Source organism: Gadus morhua, chromosome 7, assembly GCF_902167405.1.
Source record: "Gadus morhua chromosome 7, gadMor3.0, whole genome shotgun sequence".
Taxonomy (NCBI): Eukaryota; Metazoa; Chordata; class Actinopteri; order Gadiformes; family Gadidae; genus Gadus; species Gadus morhua.
The window spans coordinates 31,820,380-31,827,902 of NC_044054.1; the positions used below are offsets into that span (position 1 = coordinate 31,820,380).

Below are 7,523 nucleotides of genomic sequence, written 5' to 3' on the forward strand. Positions count from 1 at the left end.
TGCTTTCTACCCAATGACGTTTTAGTTTAAAACATCTCGATTTAAAGCGCATGAGTAGTGCTTCATGTACCTCGTCAGCTAGTGTCTAACGATATGACTGATGGTTTGACTCTGAGCATAAATAATGGACATGGACGGATGGATGGAGACGGACTGAGAAGAAACCAGGCCTCTCTTGTAGAACGACTGGGAGGTGAAACCAAGTTATTAATCCCCGGAGGGGAAATTCCTTTGTTACAGCAGCCCGGCAAAAACACAGGATAAGATACAATACAATAAAAATACAAAGTGTGATGGGGAGTGAGGTTGGATCCCAGAACAGCACAGACCGAGACCAGCGTTGGAACAGTTCAACGGTTTTATTGTCCAAACAGGGAATCCAGGCTAACTGGAGACAGACAAGGGGCGAGCAGGCAGAGGGGTCAGGGACAGAAGGCTGCTCAGGTTCCCAGGGCAGGGACGACGAGGACAGGTCAGGGATGGTCAGGGACAAGCAGGGTCGACGCCGAGGAAGCAATCCGGGAAATAGTACTAGAGAGCTTTGCATGCTGCTAAGGACAATCTGGCAGAGACTGATGGTGCGTTCCAGAGCCCATCCAAAGCAATGGGATGTGGGACTTATCCTACCTGAACTGTACTAGCTCCTACTTGGTGAAGTGGGGGTGGGTCGATCACCCCCCAGTTAGATAGTAGGAGGTTCCACCTCGACGGTGGGATGTTCCACTTCGACAGGCATTCCAGTGCACTTTTCTTAGGTGGAGGTAGGATAAGTCCCACATCCGACTGGTTTGGATGGGCTCTGGAACGCACCATGAGTGGAAGGAGTGGGTTTAAATAAGGTGAGGGAACACGGGTGAAGGGGGTTGCACTGATGAGGTGGGCGTGGCAGGCAGGACCACTCCCACCTCAGGAGGTCATGGTGTTAGGAGTCGATGGAGTTAGGAGGGAAACTGCCACGGTTCAAGATTCAAAGATTCAAAGGTTTTTATTCGTCACATACACATACAGGATATGCAGCAAAATGTTTGTGTGACATGACCGGTACATCTGTGCTTCAAAAGGAATAAAATACAATTTAATTAAAATAAAATACAATATAAGTTTGAACAGAAATATAGAACATCATTAGTTAGCGTGGCATTTGAGAACACTTGTCTCGAGTTTTGAACCTGTGTTGATTTTGGTTTCCTGCGATGGAGGTTCTAAGCAGAGCATGTTTGCTGTGTTGATCACCTGCACATAGACCAGCATAAGTGATTAATAATAATTAATAATAAGTAATTACAGATTATACGACCAGGAAGATACAATGCTTTCCTCATGTTGTGTTGTGTGATGTTGCAAATCTAGAGAAGGATGCCAATGTAGCTTAGTTGGTAGAATATGCAGCTGATTAAACTATTAAAATGAATGCAGCTAATGTAGCTAATATTGATAATGTAGCTTGTGTGGCTAATGTAGCTGATTTGGCTATTGTTTATGATGTGGCTAATCTAGGCATTTGTAATGATGCTGGGTACCGTAGCTAATGTTGCTAATGTAGGTATTGTTGTTGTGTACGATGTAGCTGTTATTGCTAATGTAGCTAATGCAGTGTATGCAACCTGGCTGTTGGGCACGAGTAGCTAGGTGCGTAGCGACTCAGGTTAAGAGAAAAACAGCCAAAAAATTATTTGAATCATATACACAGCAACGTTTAAAAATAGAAAATTATCCTTGTGCATTTCTAGCAGAGGCTAACCTTGGCAACGCAGTTGACCGGTTGCCAGTTTCAACAACAGTTAAAAAGCTAGAGTGGAATTCTGCCTTTTTGGTTTCCTCTGCCTTTTGGGTTTCATTTTGTTTTTAATGCATTGCCAATGAAATGACAAGTTTGGCAGCTCTGGGTCAACGGCTAGTCGTTTTGGCACGGCAACGTCCAGCTGTGTGGGGAGTAGTAAAGGCGAGTCAGATTGCCTTTACTTCACTCTATGGACCCAAGGTGTTAGGGTTGGGAGGTGCTGGCATTTTTCCCCTGAAAAAAAAAAGGCACATCGTTCCAAGAACCCTGCTCCTCCTAATGCACCAGAAACCGGAGGAGGTGGAGCCGGAGCCCGTCAGAACACGGAGAACCGGCCCAGTGGTTCCCAACCTGTGGCTCGGGAGATCAACTGGGGCCGCCTTGTGTCCGTTGGCGTCCTCTTCCTCATGGGGTCGTCCTCCTTGTGTTCGAGAGAGCGCTTTTCTAACCATTGGCCACTCATAGCGCTATACACTATCGCACACATTCACACACCGATGGTGGTGTCAGCCATGCAAGATGACAGCCAGCTCGTTGGGAGCAGTTAGGTCGAGGCGCCTTGCTCAGGGACACCTCAACCCTCAGCTAGGAGGAGCCGGGGATCGAACTAGCGACCTTCCGGTTGCCGGACAACCTGCTCCACCTCATAAGCAACATGCCGCCCTTGTTTGAGCACCGCCGGCAGATGATAACCGATGTGTGGGGAAGTCGGGGGCGACCAGGATGTGGAGGCTTACGAAGGGGGCGGGGCCTGCTGAGATGAGTCGACTAATCAAAACCTCAGCCCCAAACATCACAACGGAACCCCCCCCCCCCTCTCAGTTTAGACTGGGAAAAGAAAACAAGAATTATGTAATTGTGGGTTTTGGGGGAGCTGTTCATTAGCGTGTAAGCCGCCGCGGCCTGACTCTGTTTATCGCCCGCCCTAATCACGCATGTTGTTGTTCTATTTGTGACCTCACAGATTAAAAAAAACAGACCAACGGAATCGTAGAAGCTTACCCTAAGCCCTGACACCAGGAAACATGCTTGTTATGCTGACATGAAAGACTTTCGGTGGACCGTTTCATCCCCAGCCACATTGGAGGACATTTTGTTTTCTTTGAGTTCTGTAATTGTGGATTATGGTTTGCGTAATGTATCAGAAGAAGTTCAGAAGTTCAGAGGTCATATCTTCAATAGGGACATTTTGATGTTCTACACACAAACTTCGTTTGTTGTACTTTTGCATTTGAACACGTTTGCTTGAATTTAAAAGGTTGATGGATAAATAAAATATATAACAATATATAAATTATAATAAACATAATTTTGTACGGTAAAAGTTCTGCCTACTTCAAGGAGAAGTCAAGCGCTGATAGACATTATTATCAATAATATTTATAATAATTATAATAATCATAATAATAATCAAACTGAAATAATGATGACGACAATAATGATAATGCAGGTTATTTAAAGGCCAAGGTCATCTTAACCCCCGGTATAAAATGCATGATTATGGATTAATGAATCCATTTAAAGCAAGCAATGGACAATGGAGACGTAGTGAACAACAGGCGGGCAGCAGCCAACCGCTGGGTTCAAACTCAGGAAGCGCTGATTTATGATTTATTTATTTATTTTATTGAAGAGCAGTGAACAACAGACCTCTTCCTGATGTTGGAAACGTAATGGTGAGAAAAAAAATAAAATAAAATCATCTGAGAAATTAAAATTTGAAAGCACACGGGGAAGAAAAAGGGCTATAGTCATCTCGCATTCTGGTATCAGAAGACTCTCTGGGAAATGAATTTGAACAGGAGAGATTTGCAGTAATTATCTGACACGACTTTTCATAATCACACCAGCATTCTGTGTTTATTTCTCCCGTTCTTTGGATAATAATAACCTACCATCGTTCGTCTGTTGCCAGCCAGCCTTCTCCGCCCGGAGGTTTGACTGAAGACGTAGGCCTGATATCGGCTGATCTTCAGGGACTCAAAGAGCTCCTCATCACTGAGTGGTGCTGAGAGAGGGATGTGTTGCCTTAAAGTTTGTGATCACAGTTCCTCATCACAGAGTTACTGATCACAGTTACTGATCAGTTACTGATCAGTTACTGATCATAGTTACTGATCACAGTCACTGATCACAGTCAATGATCGCAGTTACTGATCACAGTTACTGATCACAGTTACTGATCAGTTACTGATCACAGTTACTGATCACAGTAACTGATCACAGTTAATGATCACAGTAACTGATCAGTAACTGTGATCATTAACTGTGATCAGTCGTGATGACGTACTGTTCCCCCCCCCCTCCCCAGGGTTACTGTAGTGAACAACAGAGTTGGCTCCAGTACATCCATGTCTCTCGGTTGATGAATGGAGGAAGAATCATAAATAGAAGATGGACATAAAAAAAATGTATGCGCATAAAATTGCTGCGATTAAAGTTGCTGCTTGACTTCCGGGATGATGAAGGGCATCAACAGAAGGATGAATCTACACAAACCCAAATGATTTGGGGCGTTTTATCCTCTGAATCATCCTGGAAAAGCACTTCTCCCTCTCCAGCGGCTCCAGATGTTTGTTTGTTTGCCGCGTTCTCCGACCTCCTCTGTCTGAAGAGGGGGGGGGGTTATGTGCTTCTGACCGAGTGGAACTGATTTAATACTTTGTGACCGAAGCCCTTTCTAAATCATTCTGTTTTTCCTAAGCGTCCACAGAGAACATTCTGGTGGCCAACTAATCGTTTTCCGTGTAGCAAATTAATTTTGACCCAACATCATCATTATGAAGGCTGGGCTGCTATAACGGAGCAGAAAAACTGCTCTGCGTTCAGCAGAACAGAACGGTGTTCAGAAGAGCAGCTCTGTGTTCAGAGGAACAGGGCCGTGTTCAGAAGAACAGACCAGTTTTCAGAAGACAGCTCTGTGTTCAGAAGAACAGCTCTGTTCAGAAGAACAGGTCTGTGTTCAGAAGAAGCGAGCCATACTCAGAAGAACAGCTCTCTCTTCAGAAGAACAGGTCTGTGTTGAGAAGAACAGACCGGTGTTCAGAATAATGCGTCATGAACCATTTTCTTTGCAACTCGACGGAAATCAATGAACTAAGACTGACGACATTTACGTTTACATTTAGGGCGTTTAGCGGACACTTTTATTTTAAGTGACGTATACAAATGTGCAATAAGTACATTTGACAGAAGAAAGAGAGCAACAATATATGGCTTTCGGTACAGTAAGGATGTTTATAGAACAAATTGGCAAGCAACAATCACTAGGTTAACCCATTCCCCGTGTAAAAAAAACAGAAGATAGCTAGGAAAAGATGCTACACGATGCTAGGTTCTATTTGCAATAAGTTACTTTTTGCAACATGCAATAAGTGTGTACAATAAGTGCCAGGACGTACAACATACAATAAATGCGTAAAGAGGGGTGTGGGGGTGTCAAGGGGGGAGCTATGCAGAGTCTAGGTGAGCTCTGAACAAGTGTGTCTTGAGAAAGGGGGGGCGTTGACTCTGTAGTGCTCGCTTCTTAGGGACTGAAGCTCTGCTCTGATTGGACAGGGCAGTTGGGCACCACTTGATGTGGAGAACCGGTCTGCATCTGGGGTGATCCAGATGCCTCGGACGCCAGCCTTCCGAGTTGCCGGTCTTGGAGCACTTTTAGCGTTCCCGTTCGTCTTTGTGATTGTGTCATGAAATTGGCTAGTCGTTGTGTATTGTTAGCTACATTAGCCTCTTTAGCAACCCAGCTCGAAAAACCAACAACACAACTTTACATTGTATTGCACGCACAGCAAGACCGTGCAATTCATTGATTGGTGACTGGAATAAAGTTACAATGTAATCAAGTGTGTAAGAGCATTTAAATGACCAACGTGATACAAATACAAAGAAAATAAATCTCTTTACGGGCGCAGACCAAAAGGGGGCGTGCCTCTGTGAAATGACACAAGGAAGCTGGGAGATTTCCCCACTTGCAACTCGGAAGGCTGGTGTCCGAGGCATCTGGATCACACCGTTATCATAAGTGGGCAAAAACATCCACTCAATAAACGCAATGTGGTGTAGGCTCACCGTGTTGGTTGGTAGGGTGGGGTTAGGGTGGGGTTCACCCAGCCGTGTGAAGAGCAGACAGAGTGCTGTTCAGACGCTGGACTCCGATGCGGTGGACGGTGAAGGCAGGGTTGGACGGGTCCGTTATCTTCAGGTGGAGTTCGACGTACAGCCCGAGCGTGGGACGCCTCCAGTCCAGGGTTGGGTGAAGGCCGACCCAGACTGGTCCAGGACGGCGTCCAGACGCCAGCGCAGTGGGAGTGGAGGGGGAACTGGAAGGGACCCAAACTGCAGACCACATACGTTCAAGGGTGTTCTCTGGTGACGGTCGGATGTCGTGCTGTGCTGAGTCAGCCCGGAGGAGGAAGTAATGGGGCCTGTGGTTGGAAACTTGTTATCGGGTGTGGTGTGTTTCCTGCCGTCTTTATGAGGTGATGGTGCTTGAAGCGGCCGCGCTTGCAGTGCGAACAGACTGTTCATGTAGCGTGTGTTGTGTTGATAATGTTGTTGCCATTACGAAAGCATGTTAACAATTCAATAATGAGGGCGTAATGCGATGTTTAAGTGTTTACGAGAGATGGCTGGGTATTGAAGGTCAGTCCCTCTGATACAAGCCACAGCATTCTGGGTCCGAACCTGATGTCCTCAGTCTACCTGTAGTCAAGATGCCCCCAACCCCTACCTGATCCTTAATGACCCGTCTTTGTACTGTCTAACCCAGGGGTCTCAAACTCGCGGCCCGGGGGCCAATTGAGGCCCGCGGGATGAAATATTGTGGCCCCCTACTTGACATCAAAGTTTAATGTTAGTGCGGCCCGCCCGTTGTTGTCAAACACACATTTTTGCTGAGACGCTTGCCACGCTTTTTTATCACTTGTGATAGGATGACCAGATGTCCCGGTTTTGCCGGGACAGTCCCAATTTTGAGTTACGTGTCCTGAGTCCCGACAAAAGCCAAAGGACGCTAAAATATCCCGGTTTCCACCAACCACTATGAAATGTCCCCTGTTGTCAGCGATTACATAGCCAACGTGATCTAATATTTTTTTGTGGAATACTTGATGTGGCCCAGCCTGACCCAGACTCTACCTCCAGCGGCCCCCAGGTAAATTGAGTTTGAGACCCCTGGTCTAACCCCTACCTGCTCCTTAATGACCTGTCTCTGTACTGTCTAACCCCTACCTGCTCCTTAATGACCTGTCTCTGTACTGTCTAACCCCTACCTGTTCCTTAATGACCTGTCTCTGTACTGTCTAACCCCTACCTGCTCCTTAATGACCTGTCTCTGTACTGTCTAACCCCTACCTGCTCCTTAATGACCTGTCTCTGTACTGTCTAACCCCTACCTGCTCCTTAATGACCTCTCTGTACTGTCTAACCCCTGCCTGCGCCTTAATGACATGGTAGGGGTTAGACTGTACAGAGCCAGGTCGTTAGAGCAGGTAGGGGTTAGGGGTCATCTTGCTCTGGGATTGATGGCTACAGGTTAGGCACCAGACATTGGAGGTGGGAGCCAGAGCCTTTCAGGCTGGGTGTCCAACACCATAACCCCTAGACGGTAATCCTCTGATGTCCCTTTCTTCCTGGTGGCGTGACGCTGTGTTTTAATATTGGGTGTTGGGAGCGAAGGCACAGCGTGAACCACGGTATTTCTCTGTCATGAACAGACCGAGTAATACATAACCCTGAAAAC

General features: G+C 46.4%; 1 long non-coding RNA gene across 1 annotated transcript; it reads right to left on the reverse strand.

The window, feature by feature from the left end:
• Window positions 1–959: 959 nt before the first annotated feature.
• Window positions 960–6,589, reverse strand: LOC115547256 (uncharacterized). Its single transcript, XR_003977343.1, has 2 exons — window positions 5,852–6,589; window positions 960–3,788 (listed from the first exon to the last, which is right to left on the reverse strand). It is a non-coding gene; the product is annotated as an uncharacterized LOC115547256 (long non-coding RNA).
• Window positions 6,590–7,523: the final 934 nt, after the last annotated feature.